The sequence below is a fragment of the Pelodiscus sinensis genome, unplaced genomic scaffold, assembly GCF_049634645.1.
Source record: "Pelodiscus sinensis isolate JC-2024 unplaced genomic scaffold, ASM4963464v1 ctg34, whole genome shotgun sequence".
NCBI lineage: Eukaryota > Metazoa > Chordata > Testudines > Trionychidae > Pelodiscus > Pelodiscus sinensis.
In genome coordinates this window covers 290137-304205 of record NW_027465849.1, presented here as the reverse complement: position 1 = coordinate 304205, position 14069 = coordinate 290137, and positions in this window count along the sequence as shown.

The window sequence follows — 14069 nt, the reverse complement described above, 5'->3', positions numbered from 1 at the left end:
CGTGTAGACGTGGGCAGTTACTTTGGGCTAGTCACTTTCTAAAATGGCGACCGGCTGGAACATGCAAATCAAGCATGGGGTATTTAAATCCTCCCCCATATCCAGCCATTTACAGATGTTAATGTTCCCCCTGGTATTTGAAGTGGGATCTGGGTGCCTCCATGTCTTCGCCAAGTCTACACTAAAGGGAAAGGTGGAATCAAGATATGGGACTCCAGCTACCTTAATTGAAGTCGACGTACCTAGATTCAAATTTCCCCATGGTCTGCATAGTGGGAGGTCAGTGGAAACAAACACTCTTGTCAGCTTCCTTTACTTCTAACAGGAGCAGGAGTACAGCTGCCAATGGGGGTGCCCTATGAGTTCAATTCAGAAGGTCTTAACTAGACCCACTAAATCAAACTCCAGAAGATTGATCTTGTCAGCGTCGATCTTCCACTTAGTGAAGACATGGCCTTAGTTCTCGCCTCTCTGTGTGACTTAGGGCTAAGTCTCCACGTCTTCCTTTCCCCTTTCCTGGGGCTTAATTGCTGCCATGGATAACCAGCTACCAAGGCCAGTTCCCAGGAGGCTGAAGCCACCAATGGGGAGCTGCCCAGGTCCTTGTCCCCAGCATCATCTCCAGCATCTGTCCCCACTCAGCTCTGTGCCAGCAAATCCAGCAGTGATATTTCCCTAGGGACACGGAGCAGCACATGGCTCTTCATGTCTAGCCTGGACTAGTGATTTGAAGGGTTAACTAGTTAAAGTTAACGGGTGGAGGCTGGAGCAGTTCTCTGCTTGCCCACCTTTAATCAGTTAACCAGTTAAACAACATGGGCACATCTAAACTATGTTTTTCTTTTGAAAGAAGATATGCAAATGCGGTGCAAATTTGCCTATCTTCTTCCAATAGCTTTTTTGAAAGAGGTTTTTTTTGAAAAAGCAAGCAATCTAGACACAGTTCTTTGGAAAAAAACCTCCATTTTTGAAAGAAACCTTCTTCCTCAAAAAATGAGCTTTACAGCTCTTCTGAAAAAACAATCAGAAGAAGATATGCAAATTTGCACCAAATTTGCATATCTTCTTTCAAAAGAAAAAACCTAGTCTAGACATGCCCTATGTGTAACTGGTTAGCCAATTAAATGGGATTTTACATCCCTAGACCATACCCCATCTCAGTATCCCTGGTCCTGAGTCCTGCACCCTCATGAATGTGGAGACAGGAACCTATAGACAAGGTTGGGAATTTGTTTCTCCAAGATTGGAAATTAAAGTAGCCAAAAGGGATTGTTAATCAGGAAAGACTCGCTCATAAGTTGCAGATGGATGAAACCTCTCTCTCCCTCCAAGTTCCCAGGCCACGGTGACACTGTTTTTCTGTGCAAAGGAGTCCACTGCACCTTGTGCAAGGGTCAAAAGATGGGTGGGCAGGCTGCAAAGTAAGAAAATTCAGAGGGGAAAGTCAGTGGGTATGCCCTAGAGCACTGCTCTGACAAGAGCTGGCTGAGCTGCAGCAAAAGCCAGTGGGGAGCTATTTAAAGAGCTGGTGGGGACCCGGGTGGCAATAGGACAGTACCTGTGAGAAATTTTAAGCTTCTTTCACCACTAAACAAACTACAAATCACTGGCTGTAAGGCTGAAGGTCAAATTGGGCAAACTATCTGTTACCCCAAGAAATCTCACGTTTCCACCCCAAATGAAGAATCTGCACATTTTTGTTCTGGGAGTTAGATCCTTCCTTACGTGGATATGTTTTGTTCTACTGTAAGTCTTAAAGAATGTGAGATGTTTATAGAATCATAGAACTGGAAGGAATCTCGAGAGGTCATCAAGTCTAGGCCCCAACACTCACGGTTGACAGATCATCATGACAGATGTTTGTCTAACCTGCTCTTAAATATCTCCAATGACAGAGATTCCACAGCCTCCCTAGGCAACTTATTTCAGTATTTAATCACTCTTGACAGTTAGAAAGTTTTTCCTAGATAGTCCAGTCTAAACCAACCTTGCTGCAATTTGCAATTATATACAACCAAAGAATGTAAGGAGAATGTCCTCCAAATTTAGAGGATTATAAGGGATTTTGTTAGTTTACATTATACATAAATTGTTGCACACTAGAAGTAATACGGTTTGTCTGACGGAAGGAAAAAGGAATGTTGAAGGCTATAAATCATGATTTAACATTGGCATATTAAGAGCTATTGCTTAATAAGGTGTGTGTGGTGGTGGATTTCAAGTGACAGTAATGGCTAATAATGGAATACAGTTCTTGAAATGAATCAGATAATAAAAGGATTAAAGGAATTTATGATACACCGGCACCATCCATTGGATAGTTATGGAAGCAATAGTGAAAACAAGAGCTGAAATCTGAGCACTGTCTTGATACATGCCCAATGGAAACCAGAGCTTAGCCCAGGGCTGGGCAATAATTTTTGATGAGGGGCACTCTAAGATTTTGGAAAATGGTCAAGAGCTGCACTTTTCTATGGAGGGGGTGCAGGGTGTAGGATGGAGTTTGGGTGCAGAAGGGACCTTACAGTAGAGGATAAGAACCTATGCACGGCTATACTGGGTCAGACCAAAGGACCATCTAGACCAGTATCCTGTGTGCCAACAGTGGCCAGTGACAGATGCCCCAAAGGGAGGGAACACAACAGGGAATCCTCACGTGATCCCTCTCCTATCAAACCCATTTATAGACGAAAGAGGCTAGGGATACCATTCCTACCCATCCTGGCTAAAAGCCATTGATAGACTTAACCCCCATGAATCTATCTAGCTCTTTTTTGAACCCCGTTAAAGTCCTAGCCTTCACCACATTCTCAGGCAAGGAATTCCACAGACTGTGCGCTGAGTGAAGAAAAACTTCCTTTTGTTTGTTTTAAACTGCTACCTATTAATTTCATTTGGGCTACGTCTACACTGGCCCCTTTTCCGGAAGGGGCATGTAAATTTCACCAGTCGTCGTAGGGAAATCCGCGGGGGATTTAAATATCCCCCGCGGCATTTAAATAAAAATGTCCGCCGCTTTTTTCCGGCTTTTAAAAAAGCCGGAAAAGAGCGTCTACACTGGCCCCGATCCTCCGGAAAAAGTGCCCTTTTCCGGAGGGTCTTATTCCTACTTCAAAGTACTTTGATTTCCCTACGACGACTGGTGAAATTTACATGCCCCTTCCGGAAAAGGGGCCAGTGTAGACGTAGCCTTGGTGTCCTCTAGTTCTTATGTTATGGGAACAAATAAATAACTTTTCCTTATTCACTTTTTCCACACCACTCATGGTTTCATAGACCTTTATCATATCCCCCTTAGTCTCCTCTTTTCTGAGATAAAAAGTCCAAGTCCTTTTAATCTCTCTGCATATGGGACCCATTCCAAACCCCTAATCATTTTAGTTGCTCTTTTCTGAATCTTTTCCAAAGCCAATATATCTTTTTTGAGACGAGGTGAGCACGTCTTTACGCAATATTCAAGATGTGGACATACCATGGTTTTATATAGCGGCCATAAGACATTCTCTGTCTTATTCTCTATCCCTTTTTTTAAGATTCCTAACATTCTGTTTGCTTTTTTGACGGCCGCTGCACACTGAGTGGATGATTTCAGAAAACTCTCCACAATGACTCCACGATCTCTTTCTTGAGTAGTTGTAGCCAAATTAGTCCCCATCATATTGTATGTTTAGTTGGGATTATTTTTTCCAATGTGCATAACTTTTAATTTATCAACAATAACATTTCATTTGCCTTTTTGTTGCCCAATCAAAGGTTTGGGATGCAGGAGAAGGTGCGGGGTCTGAGAGGGAGTTTGGGTGAAGGAGGGGGTTGTGACCTGGGATAGTGGATTGGGGTGCAGAGTCCAGGAGGGGGTAGGGGTGCAGGAGTGGATTTTGACCTGGGGAAGGGTGCAGGGTATGGGAGGAAGTTAATAACAGTGCTGACAGGAGTACATCAGCTGGAGATTGTGCTCCGGATTACTTTAAAATTTACATAAATCTTTAGAAAGAAGTATATATAGCTTAGTGTAGTGGTACATTGACAGGTGATATGATTCTCCTTCTAGTTTACATAGTAGCTGCTTAAACATAACTATCTCTCCCAGGGACCCCCATCTACCACCTGTTTCAACCCACATCCATCCTCTTTCTCCTGGGTTACTGTAAATAACACTTCATTGTGATGAATATAGTCAAGTGCATCAAGGAGTTACAAACTGGTGTTTGCCTTGCTGAAAGTGATCATGAACAAATTTCATTTGCTGTTTGCAAACAGAATATAGTGCCAACTAGCAGATCTGTCAAGAGAAAATTGGGGTTCTCATTTCACCCAGTTACAAATGCTTTGGGGGCGGCCCTGAGCTGGGATCCTTGTACAACGGTCTCTCTGTTCCCCTTCATCTTCAGCCTTGCCAGCCAGTAATGTAAATACTTGGTACCTTGTAAAAATGGCCAATTTCCCAGAACTGAAAACAATCATGAACAAAACTGGGTGGAGAAGAAATATTTAAACATGAAAATCTGAATGATAATGAAAGTTGTGTAAAACTGCTCTGTTAAATACCCATAAACCTACATATCTAAAATCATATAAGGAAGTATTTTCAGTTTAAAACTATGCAGAGCAGGTGAAAGTTGAAAAGTTGCTTTGATATAATTTTCAGAACCCTCAAAGGATTTTTTTTAAAGGAATTGTATCTTTCAGTTGAAGAAAAAATAATCCTCCTTCCGACAATGGGAAATGTCACAGAAGGGTTATATCACAGGAGAAATTGTTATTAGCAAAGAACTGGAATCAGATTGCTTGTCTGCCAATCCAGCTACAATCCTACAGATATCGAAATCTCCGCTGTGCAGTTTGTAAGCAAGTATCCTTAAACACAACACTGTATTTCAATCAGTTATGGGGCTTGTTTTCTCAGGTAACGCTTTCACTTTCATGTTCATTCATTGTGCTTGGTTATTTGTAGAAAATGGAGCTCATTAGCTCTCTCACTTTAGGAATAGACTGGTCCCAGGCTCAAATGGCAGCTAGACAGAAGTACTTTGGGACTTGGAAAAGCAGTCTCCCTAATATATCCGTGTCCTTTTGCTCTTTAATTTTGGTTGTGATTGAAGAAGTAATTGAGAGTGAATTTAAATGTCCTCAAAGCAAGAATTTGTGATTTTACTACGGCTTGTCCTTTTTCACTTTTCCAGCCCTTATTTTGCTTGTCCTGAGCTTGATTCTTCATCAGGATTTCATTAGTTGTGCCCGCTGCTCAGAAAAATACAATTGTGACTACCTCTTGGAAGTTGCTGTTGGATGTTCTCTTGGATGGTGTGTGATTCTCTTCATTGATGGCAGATACAGTGACTACATACATATGGCATTCAAGGGAAACAACACAGAACCACGTAAGCAGAGCCACCCAGTGAAGCTTATGTACTATCGCAGGTAAGAGCACATCTGATGTAAGGGACAGAGCTATTTCAGGCATGGTGCTTTCCTCTGTGTTTTCTTTGCAAAAAACCCTGGAAAAAATATAGTTAGAAAAATGGTTTTATGTTACTGAATGCTTTATGAAGCAGAACTTTTGAACATTTTTTAAATGTTTAATTGTACTGCTTTATTTTTTACAAATATATATCTACTATGTATTTCTGAAACTTTGTCTGTGAGTTTATTTGTTCAAGAACTTCTACTAAATGGTAAGAGCTAGGACCATCACATTTAGTATTCAGCTTCCTCCTACCGTAACTTAAAGCAAGGTCAAGGTTTGGTTGTGATACACAATGGGATGTGCCTGGAATTCAGTTGTTTCTCATGAAATGGAAAGAGAGGGCTCTAATGACAGGGACAGTTACACTATAGAATGACCACAGGGAGACAGCAAAGGGCCAGGGATGGGGACTGGGACAGCTATAACCCCATTGGGCCAGCTGGGGGCAAGGGTGGAGAAAGGGACAGCTATCTACTATATATTTGAAGAGTTTGTCTGTTTGTGTGTCTATTTGTCTGTGTGAATATCTTCCTCCCCGGTGATAACAAAATTCATGCCAATCAACAGTTTTCGATGACCTGTCGGAGAAAGCTGATTCTGTTTTTTGATAAGATCATAAATTTGGTCAACAAAAGTAGCTTATTGACATAAAATATTTAAACTTCTGCAAGGCATTAAAATAGTGTCACATGTTGTTCTGATAAAAATAGCACATTGTTTTTTTAACGTACTCCACTTGAAATGGATTTAAAACTAGCTGTTAGTTCTCAAAAAGATGCTATAAATGTCTAAGGGGTCTGTTTTTGGCTCAGCATTATTTAATCTCTTTATCAATGATCTGGTAGAAAATATAAAATAATTGCTGATAAAATGTGCAGATGGCACAAGGCTTGGCGGAAGAGTAAATCTTGATAAAGACAGAATTTTAGCATCTTTGCCAAACCCACACTCCCAAACTTTTGAGTTTTGTCCATCAGTCTTAGAGCGTCAATGAACGAGTCCACCATTATTTATCACCAAGTCTATTGGAAGACAATATTTTTGACTTGTAAAAAGATCTATGTAGCTACATTTATATTGGAGGACACAACCATTTTGGTGGCCTGCAAAACTGAATAAAGAAAAATGCTCATGAAAATAACTATTCTGTGTTTTTCTCCCTCAGATTTTTGGACTGTTGTTCCTTTTTTCTATCATCATTGTCTACTGCATAGTCACACTTTACCCATTCTGGTTCTGCTGTAATGACAAAGAAAAACACAAGAAGATAGAGAGCCAGTGCATACTAGAAGAAGAAACTAAAATCTGTATTTCAAAAGATGAAAAGTATGTGCAGGAAATAGCGAAGAGCATCCTGGTCTCTACATTTCAGGATCGCCTGAAAAATGTTTCAATGAACCTAAATATAAAAAGCATATTTGAAGAAGTAAAGAAGATTCTTAAACCATCAGCAACACCTCGAACTTCTCAAATGGAAATGGAAATGTGAAAATTCCTCCTGAATTGGAAATCAAACTCTGGGAGCCAATATTGATGTAATCATGACGGAAAAGGCTGCAGCAGTACCTCTCTATGGTTCCTTTCCTGTATTAATGTAACTTAGAAAAAAACCCACTTTTTTCAAACAGTAACAAAAATACAGTGTAATAACCCTCCCTCCTGCTTACTTTATAATGTATTGTTCCTATTAGGTAGAAAATAGCTGTATGGTGGTTGAGAGTTCAACACAATCTCTCCCGCTGATCAATCCGGTATCTTAGAAAACGCACGTAGCATTTGATATTGTTTGCAGTGTTGTTGTACCTGCGTTGGTCCCAGGAAATTAAAGAGACAATAAGGGTACGTCTAGACTACAGGGTTTTGTCGACAGAAGTTTTGTCGACAGATACTGTCGACAAAGCTTCTGTCGACAAAGAGTGTCTAGACTACATTCAGTTCTGTAGACAAAGCAAACTGCTTTGTCGACAAAACCCTGTAGTCTAGACACAACACTACATGCAATAACACCTTCTGTCGACAGAACTCTGTCGACAGAAGGCGTTATGCCTCGTAAAATGAGGTTTACCAGCTTCGACAAACCTGCTGAGTTCTGTTGACGTTATGTCGACAGAACTCAGCGGTAGTGTAGACGCAGATATAGTTTTGTCGACAAAACTCTGTAGTCTAGACACACCCTAACTTCTGAGAGAGACACACTTTCAGAGATAGGCTCTGTCCATACTACAGCCTGTGTTGACAAAACTTACGTTGTAGTCAGGGGTGTGAATATTCCACCCCAGCAGTATGAGCTAGACCAGCGTAAGCCCTCGTGGGCGCAGCGCTTCTCTAGTTGACGTGGCTTCTGCCACTCGCAAAGGTGGTTATTTTATGTCGGTGGGAGAGGGCTCTCCTGTCGACATACAACATCTTCACCCGCCGTGTTGCCTCAGTCTGTGTGAACAGGCATTACGCAGCACTCTTCATTAGGTTACACATCTTGTCTTCCCGTAGAATTCAATGGTCACACCGCCAGTGCTCAGGTTGTGGCAGGCCTTACCAGGGCTGAATCTTGGTACCTCTAGACTTGGGAGTTCATAGCCCTGGGCTGGCTGCATCAGTTATGCTTGTAAATGAAAAAAAAATTGCTTGAGCCCAGGCATCTAATTGCATGAGTTTGGGCACCTGTTCCATTACCAGTCAAACACCATATATATTACTGATTGATTTAGCCTCTAGAGAATAACCCTAAAGACTCTCAAGAATCTGCCCAGGGTACATTATGTTCATTGAGGGGAAGTTTCCTTGTGTATTGACATTGTAACCAAATATCCCTGGTGCTGAGGATTTTTAACCTTTGCCATGTGTCTGTCTCAGAGCTGCACTTTTCTCACGCCATTTTCAGGTGCTGCTGTGGAATATTTCATTTGGTTTGGTCAGGTTTAGGGACCCTTTTCTAGCTCCTCTACCTTTCCTAGCTCTTAGGGCTGCATTAAGACCCCTTCTATTCAATGTCTCAGGTAGTTGATTTGTTTTTCTTATTGGGCTTGCTCCATTTTCCTTGTAGCCATCTGTCCTGTTTTTATTTATGAAACCTTAACAATGACACTATTTTGGAATAAACCATTGGTTTCCTCTTTCTTTGTTAGGGGGGGGGGGGGGCACAGAATGAAAGGGTTACTCCTTTTGACCTGAGGGGTTACTCAAAATTCAGGTTGTTTCAGCTGGGAGGAGAAATTGATGCTGGTGTCAGGTGTCTTTGTGTAAATTCTGCTTATTTACAAAGAACGGACAAAGTCCGGGTTCCTTGATACCTGGAGGAGCAAACAACAGATGTTTGTTTCTTTGCTAGCAGCCCACGGAGGGCACACGCGAGCCCAACCCAGAAGGAAGCAGTGCAATGAGGCAGGGGAACCCCGATGTTCTCAAAGCTCAAATAGGGTAGTTCCCCCATAGCCACCTGCTACAGCAATGCAGAAGGTGCCCAGGGCAGGGGGCCAGCCTGCAACCAGGGGACAGCTGGTAAGGGATGGGATTTTTTTGAACCCCTCCCTTTTCTTTCTTCCCTCTTTCCCAATCTATTGTGCCACTGGGCAACCAAACTAGGCAGGCTGGTAGTAGGGCTATTCCAAGCCAAGGATACAGACTGCCCAGGACAATGGGCCGAGCAGTGGCAAGGTCTCTACAGGCTGGAGACCAAAGAGCTCTAACCCCAGAGAAATAGAAAGTGTTAAGGTGGCTTGTTTGCGATGGGTGTGTCCTGTGCAAGCGAGAGGGCTAAAATGGAGTGAGAAGTTGAGTGGCAAAGGAGGCCAGCCGGTCCCCTCGGAGCACCCACCATGTTCTTCACTGTTAATTTACTTGCCTGTGGCAGTGCCAATGCCGTGTGTGTGTGTGTGTGTGTGTGAGGCTGTGCTCTCACAGTGCTGCGGCCTCTCTGCATTAGTTTCCCTGACAAAGTCTCCAGCCCGCCCTGGTGGCGCCGGGCTAGAGCTATGGTCTCTCTCTCCAGCCCTGCCCTTTTCCTGAGGGCCTGTCCCACTCCCTCCATCGCTTGCTCTCCTCCACCCTCTCTACATTTCATGGAGATGGGGCAGGGAGTTGGGGTATGGGAGAAGGTGTGGGCTGGGGCCCAGGAGTTCAGGGTGTGGGAGAGGCCTCCAGGTTGAAGCTGACATGCAGGAGGGGGTGAGGGGCAGTTGCTGCAGGAACGGGCTCTAGGCTGGGCAGAGGGTTGCGGGGAAGGAACAGTTACAGGCTCTGGCCAGGTGGTGTATAACTCAGGCAGCTCCTGGTGGCTCATGAGGGCTAAGGCAGGTTTTTTGTCTTGCTGCTGGCCCTGCACACCGGGAGTTCTGCTGCCTGCTGGCCTCTACTTCAGCGCTGCATGCTGGGGGATCTGCTGCCAGCCCCATGACCTGGCTGCTGGCCCCACATGCCAGGGCTTTGTTCCCAACCTCAGCTGGGGGAGGAGGGCAGGGCATCAGGAGCAGGATGTCAGCAACTTCACTCTTAAAAATGTCCGTGCACCACTAGGTGGGCTTGGAGGGATGATAGTTGCTCCAAAATTTGCCTGAGCCCCCCAGAGCCACCGCTCCCAGGGCAAAGGTCTAACATGATGCAGAAGTAAGAGGAACATGCTGCTTTTACTTCTGTGATTCTGAGTTGCTGCTGGTGGCATCGCTGCCTTCAGAGCTGGGTGGCCACTACTCCGGCCACGCAGCTCTGAAGGCAGCACCACTGCCAGCAGCCGCACAGGTGTGAGGATGGCAATGGGCCACTAACTCTGCTGCGAAAAGTGATATTGACGCAGCTTCTTCACACCCTCTTTTTAAAATAACTTTTCTACTTCTAACAATAATTCAGTGCAATACGGTTTAGTCTTCAATTAGGGGCAGCAAGAAACGGTGCATTCCTTTTCAACAGCCGGCGTTTAAAACAGTGGAAATGTAACAACAGTTTTTAATTTAAAAGGTGTGTGTGGGGGGGGAGGGCGGCGGGAGTCACACTCAGGTTGCTGTCTGGAGGGGGTTGCTAACACAAAACATTTGAGATCCACTATGCAAATATATGCAGATATAAGCTGTTCCTCGAGTCTTTCCCTGCAGTTGGCCACTAGGTGTCAGGAGAGATCTCATTCTACTGCACCCAGACGGCCCCAAGGACTGATTTAAATACCCGCATATTCTCGGTATTATTCTCCAGCCCATTCCCTATGCACCTTAATGTCTTGTTCACTTTATTGATGGCAGCTGCCTGTTGGTCAGAGGTCTCCCGTGAGCCGTCGGTATGGCAGGCCCAGACTAAATGTGCTGAGTTGAGAAAATGCATCTGAGCCAAGCTGGAAATGCCCCCCCTTCGCACAATAGGCCACGGCGGCCTGAGGGTGGCGTTACAGCCTGCTCCAGGCATAGGGCAGAGCCAGACCTGTCACTCGGGTGTGCTCTACTGGTGCGGACAGGTGGCTCTCCCTGGAGGCTGAGCCCGCTGAAGGGACAGCCCCCTGGTGTGTCACAGGGCTGCCCAGGGATGTGTCTGTCTATTCCCAGCTGCCTTCACCATGGGACACCGTCCCCTTGGCACCGTTGCCCCCTTCTGAGGGGTTTGCAGCAGCCGGCGCTTCCTGAACTGCAGGCAGGAGCACTCACTCTGTGCAGCTTGCTCTTGAAACATGGCAGGGTTTCATTCCCGCCGGCAGGGCCAACAGCATCCAATTGGGCTGATCGTTCACACCTGTTCTAGGTGATCCCTCGGCTCCAGCCCAGCTCCAGGTGTCCCTCGCCGCAGTCCGATTGCTGGATGTGCGAGCGGAGGTACGTCACCAGGAACCTCCAACGGGACCCTGGCTCTGCCTTCCCGGACAAACAGAAGTCAGAGCAGCCTGGCCCAGGACCCCAGCCCAGCCCCCTGAGCGAAGGTTTTATGGCTCTGCACATGCTGCACACAGGCCAGCGCGCCATCATATCCCCAGGCAGGGACGCAGCTGAGAAAAGACGCAGCACCAGGCTCCTGCATGTAGGAATAATAAGCTCACTGGCCTGCTCAGAGCGGCCATGCCATGCAGTGATGGCCAGGACATTTCCCGGCACCCTGAAGCACAGCGCCCCCGAGGGCCAGCACCGAATGATGGGATAGCACCCCCCTAATGTGCTCCCCACCCCGCTCCTTGCAGCACAGCCCTCCGATGTCATGCTGCGTCATTGAGTCCCAGCCTGGTGAAAGTGAATGAGATTCAGGGACGAAGGGGGATGGAGTGAGCAGGGGGAGGCCTCGGAGAAGGGGTGGAGCCTTGGAGAGGGGGTGAAGCCTCAGAGAAGGGGCGGCAAGGAAGCCGGGCAAGGGGATTTGAGTTTGAGGTAGATCTTACATTGCACTTAAGTTGAAAGAGTGGTCTTGTGGTTAAAAAGGTTGGAGACATTGCCCTAGAGATCACAGGGCCTGTCTGACCCTTCCTACCCCTGGCCATTAGGTGGAGGCACTGCGTGCAGAGAACCCAGACCCTGCTGGATGGAAAATGGGATACCCCAGTCCTGGCAGGATGGGGGGTGAGCATTAGGGATGCCGGAAGAGGGGGATGAACATGGACCTGGTGGTGGGGGGAGACAGTCTCCAAGGCCAGCACATGGCTGGGATGGACAACGTGACCAGGGATCATGTGGGAGCTAAACATGGGGAGCAGGGGTGGGGTGGGGCCTTGGGGCCTGACAGCAGAGACCAGAAGGGGACTGCGATGCTGGGGAAAGGGACCAGCGAGCATGTGGGAAGCCCAGAAGGGGAGGCTTTGTTTGAAGCACCCGTGATGCAGCATGTGTGTATCCCCAGGCCTCAGGCGGATGGAGAATCCAGGCCCCATAGCACACAGATGGGGGGTAGTTTCATTAGCCATGTCACAGTGACCTGCCCCACTTCCAGAAGCACAGCACCCCAGGGCTGCACTGAGAAGGGACTCTGAGTGGAGATTGTGCCCCACCCTGACAGGCGTTAATTTTACCTGAACGCTCAACACCAGCATCCTCCCCTTAGGTCCAGTTGTAGCCTCCCCAAGGCCTGGCCCTGCACTTGGAGAGGGCAGCTTCTGTCCCTGTGCACTTAACCCCGCCCAGCCAGATAGGGCCAGACCCTTCTCCAAACCAAGCCCCGCCTGGGGCTGCCAACGCCGTCCCACAGCCCAGCTGCCTGCACGCGACTCCAGCGTCCTGTAAGTCCCAGCCGTCAGCACACACGATTTCCCACTACTTGCTACACAACCCCTCCACTCTGCCAGTGCAGCGCCCTCGAGCCGTTCACCAGGCGGAGCCGAGCATGCTCTGAAACAGGCAGATCTGAGCAGAGGGCACCCTCGGGAGGTTCTGCTTGGTGATCCTCTTTCGGGTTCCCTCTCTCTTCATTGGCTCGACGATGTTACAGACCATGTGCAGTTTCTGGGTCCATAGGCCTTCCTCGTTGTCCTCTCTGGGCTGTGTGCACTCTGTGCAGGGGGCCATGTGCACTGAAGTTCAGGAGAATAAAAGTTCATCACCTACTGCATGTTTGTTTCCCACGCACACACCATGCATTCAGTCAGGAAGGGGGAACCATAAGGGGAATTTACAGCACCTAAGCCAATAGCAATCCAACTTTACATCAATTCTAACTTGCAAACAGGTAACAACGTCCTTCGCCCTCAACATCCGTCACATCCACACGTCATTCCAGTGGGAGGTTCCGCCTCTCCTGGGGGTCTGGAGGTGGCCAGACCTTTACCCCTGAGTCGCGGCTTAGGAGGTGAGTTTCAATAGTTGAGATTCCTAATTGCATGCAAGTAATGGGTTCTGTGGGTAACGAGCTCCCCTCTCCCCTGGCCAGGGATGGAACCCAGGAGTTGGGGCTCCCAGGGAAACGCTACATCGAGTCTGCAAAGGGCTCTGGAGTAAAAAGTGCCAGAGAAGCCAAACTCTTTCCCAGGTTTTTGAATCGCTGTGCAGCAGAGTGCCAGGAGAAAAGGGCACTCACCAGGCCGGCAGGGCAAGCAGCGCTGCGTTCCTGGCCTCAGACCCCTAGCAGTCATCTTCAGAGCCCTGGCTGTGAGCGGCGTGAGCCCCTCATGAGGCGAGCACCACGAAGAAGGGAAGGCTGTGACGGGCTGTGGGTTTTGTTCCCAGCCTGGCCCAGGGGTGCAGCTGCGGTTTCCTGCACGAGACAGATAATGGGCCAGACTCGTGAGCACAGGAAGGGGTGTGAGGAGGTGCCTGTGCAGAGCCTGGGGGGAGGGGGAGATTGACACGACCCTCCTGGCAAGGTCCCCCCTCCACCTACGGCCTGTGCTACAATTCACAGCCCTGGGCACCCTCTACAGGGCCTAGTCCTGGTCAAGCTTGTCCAACCCCACCTTCCCCACTGCATAGGGTTGCCAGGTGTCTGGTATTGACCCAGACAGTCCTGTATTTTCACCTCCTGTCCGGTAAAAAAAATTCAGAAAATACTGGACACCTAAAATGTCTAGTATTTTCTGGGGTTTTTTTCTCGGCCAGGAGGCGAAAATACCGGACACCTGGCAACCCTACGACACGCTCGGCAACTGGGCCAAGCCCCTGAGCTCTCCTCCCGGGATCCCCTGACACCCCCAGTGTCCCCACCCCTGGACCTCGTG